This window comes from Mixophyes fleayi, chromosome 2 (genome assembly GCF_038048845.1).
Source record: "Mixophyes fleayi isolate aMixFle1 chromosome 2, aMixFle1.hap1, whole genome shotgun sequence".
NCBI classification, from domain to species: domain Eukaryota; kingdom Metazoa; phylum Chordata; class Amphibia; order Anura; family Limnodynastidae; genus Mixophyes; species Mixophyes fleayi.
In genome coordinates this window covers 64,865,142-64,883,469 of record NC_134403.1, presented here as the reverse complement: position 1 = coordinate 64,883,469, position 18,328 = coordinate 64,865,142, and the positions used below count along the sequence as shown (strand labels likewise).

Sequence of the window (18,328 nt, the reverse complement as noted above, 5' to 3'; positions counted from 1 at the left end):
CCCCCTGGATCTGCCACTGGGTGACGGTCATAGGCAGAACGGAGAGGGCGGGGTGGAGCGTGGATAGAGAGGAGTGTGGAGGTGTAGGGTGCAGTGGAGTTGGCAAGGGCCTTGTATGTGAGTGTGAGGAGCTTAAACAGGATTCTGAAGGGGAATGGGAGCCAGTGAAGGGCTAGGTAGAGGGGGAGACAGAAGAGTAGCGACGAGAAAGGAAAATAAGTCTAGCGGCAGCATTAAGAACAGATCGAAGGGGAGCAAGATGAGAGTGGGGGAGGCCAGTAAGGAGGAGGTTGCAGTAGTCTAAGCGAGAGATGATCAGAGAGTGGATAAGACATTTGGTGGCATCTTGGGAGAGGAAGGGCCGGATGCGAGCGATGTTGCATAGCTAGAAGCGGCAGGATTTAGGAAGAGAGAGGATGTGGGGGCCAAAGGAGAGAGAGAAGTCGAGGATGACACCAAGGCTGGCTCCCCTTCCCCTACAGAATCCTTTTCAAGCTCCTCACTCTGACTTACAAGGCCCTCGCCAACTCCACTGCTCCCTACATCTCTAACCTTATCTCTAGTCACACTCCCTCCCGCCCACTGCGATCGTCCAATGATCGTCGCCTCTCTTCCCCTCTGATTACCTCCTCTCATGCACGTATCCAAGACTTCTCCCGCGCCGCTCCCCTCCATTGGAACAAGCTCCCCCGCTCCATCAGAACTTCCCCTAATCTGTCCTCTTTCAAACGAACATTAAAAACCCACCTTTTCCTTAAAGCCTTCCAGTCTCATGCCTAAACTCCCACCGGTCGGCTACCTCTCTTTCTCCTCCCTTCTTCCCTTCTCCCCCTTCCTCGACTCCGTCTCCGTTTCTCCCGTCTCTCCGTCTCATCCGTGTGTCTGTCTGTCTTCCCCTCCCTTTAGATTGTTCTCTCCTTTGAGCAGGACTCTCCTACCTCCTGTTTCCATCACTTTTAACTGCGCTCTCCAGCTACTCTGTTCACCTCCTCTCGGTCCCTCTACCCTCTGTCTCCTCTCGCTTCTCTCCGCTCCCCGCAGTGACTCTCAACCTGTCATCTGTGCCCACCCTCTTGGGCCATAGTTACCTGTCTATACTCACTTTTCCCCTACCTCCCTCTCTTTCATGCTGTGCCTGAGCCCCCAGAGTTATAGTGCTTACTGTTACTGTTACTTGTGCTGTTTCACCTTGTACTGTGTCATTGTTTGTCCTTGTACGGCGCTACGGATACTTTGTGGCACCCTATAAATAAAAATTAATAATAATAATAATAATAATAATAATAATAATAATAAAGGCTGTGAAGTTGGGGACAGGGGAGAAAGAGGAGTTGTTGACAGTGATGGAGAGGTCAGAAGGGGATGAGGTATGAGGGGGAGGAAAAACTATGAGCTTAGTTTTGGTGAGGTTAAGTTTGAGGTATCGAGATGGCAGAGATGCAGACACCCTAGAGAGGAGGGAGGGAGGGAGAGAGATCAGTAGAGGAGAGGTATAGTTGAGTGTCGTCAGCGTAAAGGTGGTAGTTGAAGCTGATAGAGCTGATGAGTTCACCCAGGGAAGAGGTGTATAGAGAGAAGAGTAAGGGTCCCAGAACAGAGCCCTGAGGGACCCCGACTGGAAGGGTGGATGGGGGGAGAGAGAGACCCAGAGGTGGTGACAGAGAAGGGTCGGTCAGCAAGGTAAGAGGTGAACCAGGACAGGACTGCCCCAGAGAGGCCAAAGGACTGGAGGGTGTGGAGGAGGAGGGGGTGGTCAACGGTGTCAAAGACTGCAGAGAGATCAAGGAGGATGAGAAGGGAGAAGTGGCCCCTGGCTTTAGCAGAGAGGAGGTCATTGGTGACTTTAGCAAGGGACAAAGACAAGACAAACAGGCTTAGATATCACAACAGAAACTGTGGGGCCCAGGACAAATTAATCTGGCAGGACAATAAGTAAACACAGTACACAGCACAGATCACGCATGTATGTAATAAATATGTTTAACCTTTAAAAGGGCCGCACATTACCCCCTAATTTTAATAATGAAAAATTATCCAGAAAATGACTCATACTTATCTGAATGGCTTATACTCATCACTCTTCAAAAAATGTCCCCACGTGCCCTCAAACCCCTGAGGGCATATAAAACCCCCGCAAAATAGTTCAACAGCGACTTTGGCACTCCAGTTTGTGCTAATCTACATTTCCTATGATAGCACCCCAGTGGAGAGCTATGAGATGACACATTGCCCTTTCTGTGCCTCTTCGCCTTTCATCGTCATACAGGCCCCCCTTCCTCTTCACAGAATATGCCACCCCTCCCTCTGCACCGTAGATGCCACCCCTCCCTCTGCATAGTACATGCCCTCCCACCTCTGCACAGTACATGCGACCTCTCCCTTATTATAGTACATGCCTCCGATTAACGTAGCTTGTTCTTGATGCAATGCGGCATCTCTCTGACACTGACACAGTGCTGATGTTTCTGTACCGCGCGCACCCAGCCTATCAGTGACTGGGAGTCACTGCATCGCATAGGGATTCTGAGTCACAGCGGTCTGCCGAGACACCCTAGTCTGTCTGGGTTCCTTACAGCTATATCGCCTGTGCTACCCTAATGGCAGCCCTAGTCACAGCTGACATAGAATAAATGACCTGATATCATAGTGTGTGTGGCTGAAAATGACTGCAATGCCTAATAATAATCCAATCAAAATTGAACAGCTTGATAGAGGCATACCTTCCAAAATTTAGAATACCGAAAGCTGGACAAAATAAGCTCCACCCCCATCACGACCAGACCACACTCACAAATGGATATAATTGAACAACCCACATCCATTTTTCCATTAAGCACCACCCCATAAATCGGGATGTCCTGCCAAATTCGTTCCAGTAGGGAGGTATGTACCAGGATTGTAGGCAAATGCGGTCACAAAATAGACACTACTGGGAATCAACAGGTCACAGTGATGCTAGAATAGACATGTTGAATCATTCTGAAGTATAGTATAGTAAGTAGCTACTGTCACACATCAGAGACAGAGTCCAGCTTTTCAAACCCACTAGTCAGCACACTCTCTCTACTCTTCTCTCAGCTCCAGGCACAGTACATTGTGCCATAACAATACTTTGTCCAACAGAAGGAACATGGCTTATTAAGTGTTCTGAACCGGAGATCATGTGTTCTAACCTGAAACCCACCCTATTTATCAAGCTCAGCTGGTTTAAACCTGCTCAGTGTACAGGCCTGTGCCAGAGTATAAGGCCTTTACTCCACCATTCCAGTACTTCTTGTGGCTAATCCCTATGAATTCTGACCCAGACCGTTCCTGACCTCTCTTCTGCCTGTCGTTTGGCATTGTTTATGCTCTTGTTTGTTTCTGACCTGGCTTGTACTGGCACTCTTTCTGTTTTACTGATTTAGCACCCTGCAGTTCTGCCTATGTTGACTAGTCTTCTTTTTCAGTTTGATACCAGAGCGTCACGCCTGGAGGCTGCACAGAGTGCCGTGACCTGCGAGGAGTCTCTGGTAAAAACCTGGGGGGCGAACGACTCCACCCCTCCGTTATTGCCAGCGCAAATCCAGGTTGGCGAAAGTGAATCCACGGCATCTGCTACCCAACTGTGCAGAACCTTCTTTCTACATTTCACCATGACTGTTACAGGATCATAAATTGTCACAGACAAGATAATTTAGCTCTATAATACCATATTAATTGTGATGGTATTTTTTTCTGTTGAAACAGTAACATTATTTACTTAACTAGCTTTTGATACTAGGCCAAGTCTAACCCCTTGGATTATGGGGCCATCCAAAGTACAGTCTCTTTTGCCCTAAGAATTCTTGGCCCCGGTAACAGTGCTGCTGCGCCCTTTTTCAGGCATCAGACCTATGAGTAGTAAAGTCAAGCAAAGTCAATGTAATTATTATGTTTTAAATAACACCAAATAACTACTTGATCTCTCAGACAATTTACATTGCCTTGTTCCCAGTACTGTATAACAAAACATATTTTGGTAGAACTAAAACACCTAAGAACTGCAAATTACAACAAAACTAAATCCATTACAGTATCTAAAAACTTTCATGTACTTTTTAGTACTAAAGTGCAGTTTGTGTTAAATAGTTCACTGTGTATGCTCTTCACTTTACACAATACCTTAAATAATATAAACGACTTATATAGAATAAAGACACGGAGACTTGAGTAAAGTGGCACTAAAAACTATTTTATTATAACCTATTAAAACCTGGTGGCGGAGAAAGGGCACTGAAGATCAGCTCCAGCGATACCCAACCAAGCGTGGACATGGCAATATAGCCTTAAGTCCACCCACTTCTCTCATAACCCCACTGCTTGGCCGGCCCTAACCTGACGTCAGAGTAAACTGCACCACACCTCACTACTCACTCCCCCTCCCTCACTGAGCCGGGCGTGGCCCCTCCCCACGGAAGGGACAAGAGTAACCGATTGCCTTGTAAGGGGACAGATACCTGCGCCAATCACTATAGAGCCGTCTATATCAGCCGCTGATCGCAGTGCCTTCCTCCCCACCAAAACTGTAAACCTACCAACCGGCTTTACGCTAAACCACCATAATACACTAAAGCTTACTTAAAAATGGCGTGGGTGGGCGGGATTTTGCCAGCCGAGTGACTCACCCAGGAAATGCATCACCTATACCAGTGTTGGCTAACCTGTGACACTCCAGGTGTTGTGAAACTACAAGTCCCAGCATGCTTTGCCAATATACAGCAGCTTATTGCTGGAAGGGTATGCTGGGACTTGTAGTTTCACAACACCTGGAGTGTCACAGGTTAGCCAACACTGACCTATACAAAGCCACAAGAAGCTCCCCTCAGCATCACTGGCCAGACCCACACCCCACGTTAACTCTTTCAGGTAAGTGCAAACACGAATGCAACACTGTCACTATTTAATTTCGTTCGTCTAAAAGGGGACTCTCTTGTACTTATATGAAAACCATGTTTTCTATGCATACCAGTAATAATATATGCATTTTCATTGAGAAATGCTTAGCTATGTTGATTGCACAGTGAATACAGCTTCAATGGCTGTTAACATAGAGATGATTAAATGCTCTATTAAACTCGGTTTTCAAGTGTTGGAACACAGCATGTGTTGTGTCTGCCTAAGCTGTGTCCAGCTTGTGAGTGTGTACTAAGGATGCGTCCACCATAGTGGTCAATTATCATTATTATAACAACTGTGTTCAACATATGCTGAATGCATTTTAAACATTGTGGTATAAATATCTGTTTTTTACTAGAGCATGTCCTAGGGCTAGATTTACTAAAGGGTGGCTTGGTGAAACCGCCAGTTTTCAAACCGCTGGATTTACAATAGCCTAAATTGCCATTGTAACGGCCAAAATTGATATTTTACAAAATCAACACTTTACAAAGCACCATCCCGATTTTAACCATGATGAACATACAAACCGTCAGAATGACTAAGTTACGATTTGAAAACCACTGCAAAACCTCCATCCAAATGGCCAAAATAAAAGGGTTGGTCATGAGTGGCGAGATTGATTAAACTTTATGCTGTTAGAGCTATTTTGCCATTCAGAACATAAGAGGAAGCACCATTCACATTTCAATTATTGGGGAGATAATTATTTATTGATTGAGGGGCAAAATGTATTTATAATTAATTTATGGGGCATTTTTTTACTTTTATTTTAAGGGGACACTATTATTGCATTATTTTATTGGGGGAATATGAATCTATAATATTAACTGATTGTTAATGGGGGATATAATTTTTTCTGGTGCACAGCTTGGCATTCCATAGTGCCTGAATAATATAATAATTAAATAATTTTGTCCCCTTAATATTATGAAAATTACATTTTTCCCCATAAGTTAATTTTCAAATTATTGTGCCCTTTAATCAATAATTATTGATTGCCCCAATAATTTACATGTCAATGGTGCTTCCTCTTACATTCTGAATGGCAGCATGTTTGTTATCAAGCCATTTAGAAGCAGGTATTAAAACTGTCCTGTCCTGTCTTTTGGATGGCGGTTTGGACAAAACCGCCGGCAGTTTAGCTGTTTTCAATCCGCCACACATCGCCAGCCATTTTACATTGCAGCCTCAAACCACCCTATAGTAAATGCAGCGGTTTGGACCAGTAAACCGCCAGTGATGTGTAGTGGTTTAAAACTGCCACCAAACTCGAATTTTAGTAAATCTAGTCCCTAATCTCCCATTCAATCAAGCCACCTATACAGCTATCACCAAGACACAGAGCAGAGGGTGAAGAAGACGGGAGACCATTGTTAGCTGTCCCAAGATTAGATGGCACAGGGCTCAAACTGAAAGCCTCTTATTTATGTATGTCATTGTATTGAAAGTTGTAAATAGAGTATTTTTCCATTAAGAATTGTGTTACATTAAGCCTTTTCTTTATTGTAAAATGTTATCTATAATAGGACCTGGTATATGGCTTTTAAGGGCATTGCCACTCACTGTTCTCTTTTGGCTTTTCTCACAATATGTGCATTTGGATAAGGCTGAGTGGTCTGGGATACAACAACAGAAAACAATTGACTAATTATGCAAATGAACTACGAACTGAGCTGTTACAACAATACACAAAATTCAATTTTTGTTGCTAACCAGGAGCAATAAAAGTGGTAGACAAGTAACAAAATGTAGTTTTGAAGTAGCAAACAACAGTCTTGACCTTGTTCTAAAAGGCAATGGTCACTGATATTCCACAGCTAGCCCTGACATGTCCTAATGATTAACACATTTAATGACCACTGGACATTCAGGTTGTGTAACACACTGTGTCTGATAAACACCATCTCCTTAAATCCATATGTCAAATTGTAATGTCTATAAAACCTTAAATCAACTGTCCCCATTATTTAAAATGCAAACAATAGCAAAAGTAAACATTACCATGTACTAAAGCACTATTATTGAACACAGTTTAGGGTAAAGCAGGTTTCTCTAGAGCCATTGTTGCTATTATTCTTAAACTTCTGCACTCTCATATGTCCACAATTTTTAAGTGAATAAGGAAAGGACAATCTGAAGTCATCATCTGAATGCTCACAAAGGGAATCATTCTAAGACGTATTACGGGCCTCTGTCATCAAGGAGCGTAACTGGCGATTCGCTGCTTATAATTGGCACAATTGCTTTACGCATGTCCAGAACCGGACCATACACAACAGAAAACATTGGCGTCTGATACACCTTAGAGCACAAATTACAGTTACGACATATTATGATTTTAGGGAGGGAAACGGGGTGGGGAAGGGGAGGATGCACGTAGGCAATGTACAGTAAAGGCGTTCAGCCATTTATAGGGTCCATTCAAACTCTGGCGCACACAGACGTACGCTGTTTTTCAGACATAAGTTTTGCACTTGCTCGGGGTCATGTCTAAGGCATGGATGATAGTGATGATTAAACACACCATTCACATCCTCATAAACTAATGGGAGAATGGACTATTCACCTGCACACCTGCACTCACTCATTATGTTATACAACAACACTGCCAGAGGGAATGACTATGGTGTTATTTCGTTAAAAGGATTGTTTTTACAAGTGTTTGCTGAGGATTGTAGGATTATTATATACCAAAGAGGCCTGTGCATTATTTTATATTTTACAAGCACTGCATACTTGTGCAAATTATTTTTGCTTTTAATTTTTTCCTTCTAGGCCTTTTTTACATTTTCTACACGAGTCTGGACATTACCAGTGCTTATCTGTAAATAAATGTTATGTGCATGTTTTATCGATCCTACATGCTTGCATACATGTGCATTGTGGTTGTGTGCTTTAAAAGCTTTCAAATATCTTGTCTGTCGTCTACTATGTATACCTATATAGTACTTTTTTGGGGGTTTTTTTTGTCAAAATGAATTCATTTCAATTGTCATGTTAATATTTCATGTCATTTTTACTTTTATATATTTTAGGACTACTTTACAGAAACTTAATCGATCTATGCTACTTGTATGTCTATACTGTATAATGTACAAGGAGACTATAAAATCTGCAAGGCATGTGGCGCACATTGCAACAGAGGCAAGGCCCAGTGGTGACACGTGACTATTAGGTATTATTTTCTGTCACATCATTATTTACAAGAAACTCTTTCTTATCCTAAATACATTGGTATGCACTGTATATAAGTACAATATAATATTGCAAAATATTCACACGCTTTGCATTATAGTGTACTTGTAGAATCTATTGTCAAATATTGTACCATAACAATAGAACTAAAACATGTTAAAATTAGAGACGTTCACTGACCTCCGGGTTTTGATTTTGGATCTGGATTAACTTTGTGTTTTGGTTTTGGTTTTGGATCCTTTTTTTTTTTTTTTGCTAAAATCACATTATCTGGCTCTTTTTTGTTCCTACATTATTATTAACCTCAATAACATTCATTTCCAATCATTTCCAGTCAATTTTTGTCAAGTGAAAAGAACACTGCTATCCCTGTTCTGTGTGAGCAATGGAGCTGGATCTCCTGGGGAGGGAGGTACTTATGGAATCCAAAACCTGCGAGATCCGACAACGCAACCATGGCGTTTTGCCTCGATTCAGATCCGAGGATGCGCGAAAGTACCGAGCCGGCTCGGGAGCCTACTCGGATCCCCTAAATTCGAGTGGGTTCGGTTTTCAGAAAACCGAGCCTGAACATCTCTAGTTAAAATATCTCAAAAATTATTTTATGTTTAGTTACTCATTAATAATATTTTAAAATGTTTTCTTTAATATTACTCTTTATAGGATTCCCAATACTATTTCGGTTATAAAGAATATAAAATTTCATCATACTTTACATGTAAGTACCTTTTGGGCTTTGCTTCAAATGTAATGCTTAAAGTAAAAGGACAAAAGCACAAGGAAACCATTTTTTTGTTTAATATTTTGTATTGGTGCAAACAACAAAAAGTGAAAAACCAAACCACATGTATAAATCTAACAAACATATTCAGGAACTATTTTTTCTGGGCCCATTTGCCCCCCTGGTCCGACAGTAGAAGTGGTTTTGTGCTTGACCTGACTTTTTTTTACCTGTGATGGGGTTGGCAACAGTGGGGAAGAATCAGAGGGCAGTGAGGTAGCAGAGGGTGGAGGTGGAACAGAGGGCAATAGAGCTGGAGATGGCAGTTGGGCATCAGGGGGCAGTGGGGCTGCAGGTTAAACTTGAGAAGGATAGTGAGGGTAAACATTAGGAGGATAAGGAGGGTAAACCTGGAAAGGATAACAAGGGAAAAATTGCGGCATAGGAGTATTAGGAGATAAATTTTGCAGCGGGGCAGGAGTGAGGAAATGTGCCATAGGGGAAGAAGAGGAAACATATTCATACGGTAAGGAGTGGGAGCATGTGTCATGGTGGCAGCAGGGGAAACATGTGGCATTGGGGCAGGAGGGCTGGTGGTAACGTATTGTGCAACAAAGTCGGTGAGACGGGTCAGGGTAATGTCATTTTTTTGAAAGTGTGAAGATTATGGGTCTGGGTAGTGTTAATATGTTGGAAAGTGTGATACACATGGGTGAGGGTTGTGCTGATGTGACGTGTGGTGCTTTCTAGGACTTCATTAGACTGGTGCATTTTATTGTAAAAATTTTGTATGTGGGCAGACTACCCACTGCCCCTTGCTTTCTCTTCTATCTGTGCCACCTCCTCCAGGTCCTATTCTTCCTCAACTGTATATACATCTTCAGCTAACTTAGTGGAAGGGGAAAGAAAGACACATAAAAATATATGTCTGACTCAATATCATCCATATTTTTGCATCATATTAGTAGATTTTATAACATTATTTTTTTTTTTGCCCAGATGACAAGTGGATTACATGGAATTTGATTACCCTCATTGTTAAGCCCAGACCTCTTGTTCTGTGTTGTCCCTGAACATCTATTCCACCTAGAGACATTTAAGAATAAATCTGTCTAACATATAACTCCTAGCCTAAAATACATATTGAATATAATAGCGTGTGTTAGCAAACGCATATGAACACAAAGTACAATAAACTGTAACACAGCAAGATGAGGACAGTTCGGTATGCAGAAAGAGGCAACGGAATGCAAAAGTCCTTGGGCTAGATTTACTAAGCTGCGGGTTTGAAAAAGTGGGGATGTTGCCTATAGCAACCAATCAGATTCTAGCTGTCATTTTGTAGAATGTACTAAATAAATGAAAGCTGGAATCTGATTGGTTGCTATAGGCAACATCCCCACTTTTTCAAACCAGCAGCTTAATAAATCTAGCCCCTTGTGTCTTATTTGCTTGAGTCCAAACTCACAGCATGGTTTTCACACTGTGGTTCTGTCATTAATCTAAACATAGAAAAAGGCCAACCTTAGTAAAAAGCATTAGTTGACCCTCTAAAGTGTCTCGCATATGACATTATAATCAAGAATATTACACAACATGAAATCAAAGTTATGCTTGAATAATCAATAACACTAATTTAGAACCTCTACTCTGAAGTGTTAAATCACAAAATGCTGAATGATTGCCTCTCCTGCTCTTATATAGGGTGTACAGGTGTGTTCCCCTGCAATTGCCTGTGTACTCCCATCTAGGCATCACCACTGACGTGCCTATGCCCATACTTGGCCTGAGAACCAATCAGTGAAGAGAATGTTGAAAAATCTCATTCACTTGCAATCATGCGGGCTGCTAACTTCTCCTGTGCCAAGCTATGGGGACTTAAAGCAACCATGGACAGTTGCTTTAGTCTCGCAACTCAGTATATAACTAATGAACAAAAATAGATGCCTACAGGCCAGTGAAGCTGTGTCTGTGACACAGGTTGGCAAGGAGACACAGCATAGTCCAGCAGCGGTGAAGAGATCTCAAGGAGGAGGCAGCAAGAGTTCCTCTCCAATTTGAGGGGTGAAATTGTTAGGCATAAGTTCTCCTTTAATTTTTTTTTTTCTCAAGATAAGATTGCTGTTATATCTGTCCCATTACAAAGGAATATGACTTGTAATAACCTTTATTGGACAAAGTACAAGGCCTGCTATGTAATAGTGATGTTTCAGGATCAGTATGTGATTAATATAAACCTCCCAGGTTATGTCCATATGAAAGTGGTGTAGAGGTCTGTTTATTTGCCCATTGATGGTCCATGTGTGGTATTGGATATTTCACATTGCAACCTAACATTATCTGGATGTCTCTATGTATGTGTGAAACAGAGATAACATTTATAAATAAACTAATGTGTCATATTTATTCCAACAGAACCTCAGTCTCCGCTTCCGCTGCCGAAGACATCAGGGGGCTAGGGAGGAGCCCCTGGAGGAACATATGTGATATTTAGTGTTTGACATCATGGGCCAAGCACCCTCACCGCCCCCCTCCCCCCCCCCAAAAAAAATCTGCATGTACCTCCAAATAATAGTAGTAAGTGTAATCACGGAAGGTGCTGATGATGCACAGAAATATTATACAGAGAAGAAAGCACAACATGTGGGGGCTAGGGAGGAGCCCCTGGAGGAACCCCGGAGTAGGCCCAGGAGAAGGGCCAGGAGCAGGACAAAGAATGGTCCCTTTTCACAGTTGCATTTTCACCCAATCTTGAAGGTTCCCTTTCCCCATCCCACCACCCATTCCCTTCACCCAAACTGGAGGAGGTCCAAGTGGAGGAGGCCCAGGAGGCCAAAGTGGAGGAGGAGGTGAGTCACTGCAGAAAAATGTAAGTATATTAATGTTTTAATGCAGTCTAATGTTAATCATTTTGTTTTGCAGCATAAAGGTATAGTCCTCAGTAAACCTTTCTTTCCTAAATGTGATATTTAGTGTTTGACATCATGGGCCAAGCACCCTCACCGCCCCCCTCCCCCCCCCAAAAAAATCTGCATGTACCTCCAAATAATAGTAATCACGGAAGGTGCTGATGATGCACAGAAATATTATACAGAGAAGAAAGCACAACATGTGGTGGTAATTGTAAAGATTTAGCACTCACATTGCCGATTTATATTGATAGGGGGATATTTTTATGGTGCATAATTTCATAATTGATATAAACTATTACACTATATTAGCTTTTTATTTTTCTTTCATTTCTCCATATATGTGACATCCACTGGAGCACTTCTGATGAATACTATTTATCTGGAAAAGAACAATGAATCTTTTTGATTAAAGACAAGTACAGACTTAAGATTAATTTTGTTGAGTTAAAAATTTGCTCAATTTATGTTATAAGTGTTTTCTATGTTTTTGAGTTTTCATTTGCACCATAATGAAATGACATTTGGAACATAACTGAATATATGAAATACATGTGACCCTTTTGACTGGGTATTAATTACAACACATTTTTATTATAATGAAGTGTGTGATGAGAGAACCAGAGATAAAAATTATAGTAATTCGTCCTCTGTTAGTGTGCAAAACATAGGCAAAAGCAATGAAGAAAGCACCTATCAGTCTCAGAGGTAAATCAGCAATCAGCCAATCAGAAACCGCTAGCTATTGCTGGCGACTATCATCAACACTAGCATGTATAGGCACCAGCCCTCAGGCACCCACACGTGATAAAGCTACTTACAGCCATATAGCCATATATGCATCTACATGCTGATTTGCCTCAGTCGCAATAAGGCAAACATGCCCTTACCATACTCCTTTGCATTTGCATGCCACTTCAAGCATAAGGAGATGGAAGTACCAAATCTGGATACAGAAATAGGCATATGCTTTTATTGCGGGCATGAGCAGTACAAATTTGCATATTTTTCTCTAAGCAAATGGGCATAAGCCCAATTCACCATGAGCCCCAAAGAGTATCAGGAGAGGAGTGTAGTGACCTGTCCCTTGTGATTGTGTTAGTGAGGACAGGGCTGTTAGTGTGTGACAAGGGCAGTGCCACACAAAACTCCTTGTACTAGTACATCTAAGTGGTCCTACCAGTGCACATCAGTGCACACACCTAGGTGGCAGAGAAACACGATGAGTTGCACAGCGCTTACATGTAAACCTCACATAAAAAATCCAGCTTCCAGCCAGTTCAGAACGACCCCTTTCATGAAATAGATGTTTGCATTTTTCTCCTAATAAACTGCTAGGTTTATCCTCATTAATGGCTTAAATTATGAGAGTAAAGTGACATTAGCGCTGTTTTTATTTAGGGATGAGCGCGCTCGGATTTCTGAAATCCGAGCCCACCCGAACGTTGCGGATCCGAGTCGGATCCGAGACAGATCCGGGTATTGGCGCCAAATTCAAAAGTGAAACTGAGGCTCTGACTCATAATCCCGCTGTCGGATCTCGCGATACTCGGATCCTATAAATTCCCCGCTAGTCGCCGCCATCTTCACTCGGGCATTGATCAGGGTAGAGGGAGGGTGTGTTAGGTGGTCCTCTGTGCTGTTTAGTTCTGTGCTGTTTAGTGCTGTGCTGTTTAGTGCTGTGCTGTGCTGTGCTGTGCTGTGCTGTGCTGTGCTGTGCTGTGCTGTGCTGTGCTGTGCTGTGCTGTGTTCTGCAGTATCAGTCCAGTGGTGCTGTGTGCTGTGCTCTGTCCTTCTGAGGTCAGTGGTGCTGCTGGGTCCTGTGCTGTGTCCTGTTCAGTCCAGTGGTGCTGTGTCCTGTGCTCTGTGCTTCTAAGGGCATAGTTATTTCCCCAATATTCCCCTGTGTTTAAAAAAATAAAAAAAATTTTTTTTTATAAAATACCAAAAACTACTTTAATATTTTTTAATTACCACAAAATTTTCACAACCAATCCTGCAGTATAAGCCCATTGGTACTGCAATATTACCAAGTTCACACATTCAGCAGTAAAAGTCCAGTGGTACTGCAATATTACAAAGTTTACACATTCTGCAGTATCAGTCCAGTGGTGCTGTGTCCTGTGCTCTGTCCTGCTGAGTTCCGTAGTGCTGCTGGGTCCTGTGCCGTGTCCTGTTCAGTCCAGTGGTGCTGTGTCCTGTGCTCTGTGCTTATAAGGGCATAGTTATTTCCCCATTATTCCCAAGTTTGTAAAAAATAAAAAAAAAGTAAAAAAAAATAAAAAATTAAAAAAAAAAAAAAAAATATAATAATTATAACCAAATTTGCAAAACCAATCCAGCATTATAAGTCCATTGGTACTGCAATATTACCAAGTTCACACATTCAGCAGTAAAAGTCCAGTGGTACTGCAATATTACAAAGTTTACACATTCTGCAGTATCAGTCCAGTGGTGCTGTGTCCTGTGCTCTGTCCTGCTGAGTTCCGTAGTGCTGCTGGGTCCTGTGCCGTGTCCTGTTCAGTCCAGTGGTGCTGTGTCCTGTGCTCTGTGCTTCTAAGGGCATAGTTATTTCCCCATTATTCCCAAGTTTGTAAAAAATAAAAAAAAAGTAAAAAAAAATAAAAAATTAAAAAAAAAAAAAAATATATAATAATTATAACCAAATTTGCAAAACCAATCCAGCATTATAAGTCCATTGGTACTGCAATATTACCAAGTTCACACATTCTGCAGTATCTTGTGCTACATATAATGGAGAGCAAAAATTTGGAGGATAAAGTAGGGAAAGATCAAGACCCACTTCCTCCTAATGCTGAAGCTGCTGCCACTAGTCATGACATAGACGATGAAATGCCATCAACGTCGTCTGGCAAGCACGATGCCCAATCTCCTAGTACAGGGCATGTAAAATCCAAAAAGCCCAAGTTCTCAAAAAACAGCAAAAAAAGAAACTTAAAATCATCTGAGGAGAAACGTAAAGTTGGCAATATGCCAATTACGACAAGTAGTGGCAAGGAACGGCTTAGGCCCTGTCCCGTGTTCATGACTAGTGGTCCAACTTCACCCAAGGATCAAAGCCCTCCTCCCCCCCCCTACAAAAAATTTAAGAGAGTTATGCTGTCAGCAACAACAACAAAACAGCAAAGAACTCTGCCTTCTAAACAGATGACATCACAAATCCCCAAGGCGAGTCCAAGGGTGTTGTTGGTTGTGAACCCTGACCTTCCCATCACTGTACGGGAAGAGGTGACTCCATCCAGCATTTGCAGCACGCCCTCTGCATATGCTGGAAGGATCACCCACAGTCCAGTTACAGATTTGGCTAATGAAGGTGTGAATGTTGTGCACTGGGAGGAGGATATTGATGTAGCTGGCGCTGAGGAGGATGTTGATGATTATGATGCAGACAGATACCAAATTGCATTTCTCAATTTCTATTTATATTCTAGATTATATAACGGCTGAAAAGTTTTCTGTTTTACTCCTAGTGGAGAGGGGATCTGATGCAGACAGATACCAAACTGCCTTTGTCCATTTCTTTGTATATTTGAATTGCTAGTTCTACAGTCTATGCAGGCTGCTTTATTTATATTCAACTACAAGTGTAGGGCGGGGGGGGGGGGCATAGATAGCCACCAAAGTAACGTGGTCCATTTAATTTCACTTTCTAGCTCCACAGTCTGTGCAGCCTGCTTTTTTTTATCTTCAAAGTATTTATATTTACAAGCCTTGCAATCTAAATTAACTAGAGGTAGTGACGTGGTAGAACTCCAAAAGGCAGTTTGGAAGCCCCTGTACAAACTGGCTCTATTTTTTAACTGAGTTGTCCCCCCTCCAGTGTGTACTCGGAAAGAGTTTTTAGTGCAGCGGGGAACCTGGTCAGTGAGCGGCGAAGGAGGTTGCTTCCTCACAACGTTGAAAAAATGATGTTTATAAAAATGAATAATCAATTCCTCAATGAAGTACAGCACTGCCCTCCAGACAGTACAGAGGGACTGTGGTTGTGGAGTCCAGCGGGGACGAATTGATAATGTGTGAGGAGGAGGAAGTACACACTGTAGGGGGAGAGGAATCAGAGGTTGAGGATAAGGACGACATCTTTCCTCAGTAGAGCCTGTTTAGTTTGTACAGGGAGAGATGAATTGTTTTATTGGTGTGGGGGCCCAAACAAACCAATCATTTCAGCCACAGTTGTTTGGTAGGCCCTGTCGCTGAAATGATTGGTTTGTTAAAGTGTACATGTCCTATTTCAACAACATAAGGGTGGGTGGGAGGGCCCAAGGACAATTCCATCTTGCACCTTTTTTTTTGGCATTATGTGACCATTCAACAGTCGTTTGCCATGTTCAAAAAGTAAAAGAAAATGCCAACAAATTCAATAAATTAAATCAAAAGTTAAATGCCCTGTCATTATTTAAAACAAGAGGTTTTGACGTGCTAGAATTAGTGTAGTGTTAAGATGTTATAAACACTACACTTGGAAATTGGAGGAGGTAATGTGGCCCCGGTATCAAATTGGGTACCGGGGCCACCCCACTATGCAGTCCAGATACTTGTTTGGTGGAATTCCGACACGTGGAGGGTTTTTAAATTATATTGTGGCCTCGGTACCAATTTGTGTACCGGGGCCACCACACTACGCAGTCAAGATACTTGTTTGGTGGAATTCAGACCAGTTGAGGGTTTTATTATTATATTGTGTGGACCACTCTATCTATACCACACTACAACTCTATACCACTCTATTTCCTACTTTAATTCTATTTAATTCTATTTCCTACTTTAATTCTATTACTAATTAATTAACATAAAGAGGAACAAAAAAAACCAATTTTACCAAAAGTATAATATGACTTAGACTTACAAACACTACACTTGAAAGATCGTGCCTTTAAATGAAAAAGTAAGTCTTCATTGCACGACTATGTGCAACAGGGACAGTTTTTTTCTTTACAAAGTCAACTAATAACACTTGGACCCTGTCTGTCTTTAACATACTTAATGGGATCTCAATGACGAATTGTCTGTAGCATGTTTGGAGGAGGTATTGTGGCCCCGGTATCAAGTTGGGTACCGGGGCCACCCCACTACGCAGTCCAGATACTTGTTTGGTGGAATTCTGACACGTGGAGGGTGTATTTATTTTATTGTGGCCCCGGTATCAAGTTGGGTACCGGGGCCACCCCACTACGCAGTCCAGATACTTGTTTGGTGGAATTCTGACACGTGGAGGGTGTATTTATTTTATTGTGGCCCCGGTATCAAGTTGGGTACCGGGGCCACCCCACTACGCAGTCCAGATACTTGTTTGGTGGAATTCTGACACGTGGAGGGTGTATTTATTTTATTGTGGCCCCGGTACCAAATTGTGTACCGGGGCCACCACACTACGCAGTCAAGATAGATAGATGCGTATCATAGATAAAGTACATTCAGTGGTGTGGGGCAAATTGAAAAATATTCAAAATGCACTGACATTATCAAAAACAAGAGGTTGTCACACGCTAAAACTCCAACATGTATATGATGGAGAGGATGGAGGAGCAGCCGTATGTGTAGTGTAATGCAGACCTGTTGAAGGTTTTTTATATATTTTATTGTGGTGCCCAGTGCCCACTCCTCTACGCAGTCCAGGTACATTTATTGGTGCGATTCATAAAAGTTCAGGGTTTTTAATATATTGTGGTGACCCACTCCTCTACGCAGTCCAGGTACATTTATTGGTGCGAATCAAACAAGTTGATGGTTTTCTTATTATATATATTGTGGTGACCCACTCCTCTACGCAGTCCAGGTACATTTATTGGTGCGATTCATAAAAGTTCAGGGTTTTTAATATATTGTGGTGACCCACTCCTCTACGCAGTCCAGGTACATTTATTGGTGCGAATCAAACAAGTTGATGGTTTTCTTATTATATATATTGTGGTGACCCACTCCTCTACGCAGTCCAGGTACATTTATTGGTGCGATTCATAAAAGTTCAGGGTTTTTAATATATTGTGGTGACCCACTCCTCTACGCAGTCCAGGTACATTTATTGGTGCGATTCATAAAAGTTCAGGGTTTTTAATATATTGTGGTGACCCACTCCTCTACGCAGTCCAGGTACATTTATTGGTGCGAATCAAACAAGTTGATGGTTTTCTTATTATATATATTGTGGTGACCCACTCCTCTACGCAGTCCAGGTACATTTATTGGTGCGATTCATAAAAGTTCAGGGTTTTTAATATATTGTGGTGACCCACTCCTCTACGCAGTCCAGGTACATTTATTGGTGCGAATCAAACAAGTTGATGGTTTTCTTATTATATATATTGTGGTGACCCACTCCTCTACGCAGTCCAGGTACATTTATTGGTGCGATTCATAAAAGTTCAGGGTTTTTAATATATTGTGGTGACCCACTCCTCTACGCAGTCCAGGTACATTTATTGGTGCGAATCAAACAAGTTGATGGTTTTCTTATTATATATATTGTGGTGACCCACTCCTCTACGCAGTCCAGGTACAATTATTGGTGCGAATCATAAAAGTTCAGGGTTTTTAATATATATTGTGGTGACCCACTCCTCTA

The 18,328-nt window shown here is 42.0% G+C and overlaps 1 long non-coding RNA gene across 4 annotated transcripts in view; it reads left to right on the top strand.

The window, feature by feature from the left end:
- The window catches only part of LOC142141052 (uncharacterized), a 35,057-nt gene that overhangs the window by 7,770 nt on the left and 8,959 nt on the right, over window positions 1-18,328 (top strand). For 2 of the 4 annotated variants that reach the window (XR_012688608.1, XR_012688605.1), the window contains exons 2-4: window positions 7,956-8,095; window positions 8,450-8,833; window positions 11,252-11,705. This is a non-coding gene — a long non-coding RNA (uncharacterized LOC142141052). The remainder of the gene's footprint in view (window positions 1-7,955; window positions 8,096-8,449; window positions 8,834-11,251; window positions 11,706-18,328) is intronic. The other 2 variants (XR_012688607.1, XR_012688606.1) reach the window with 2 other exon arrangements.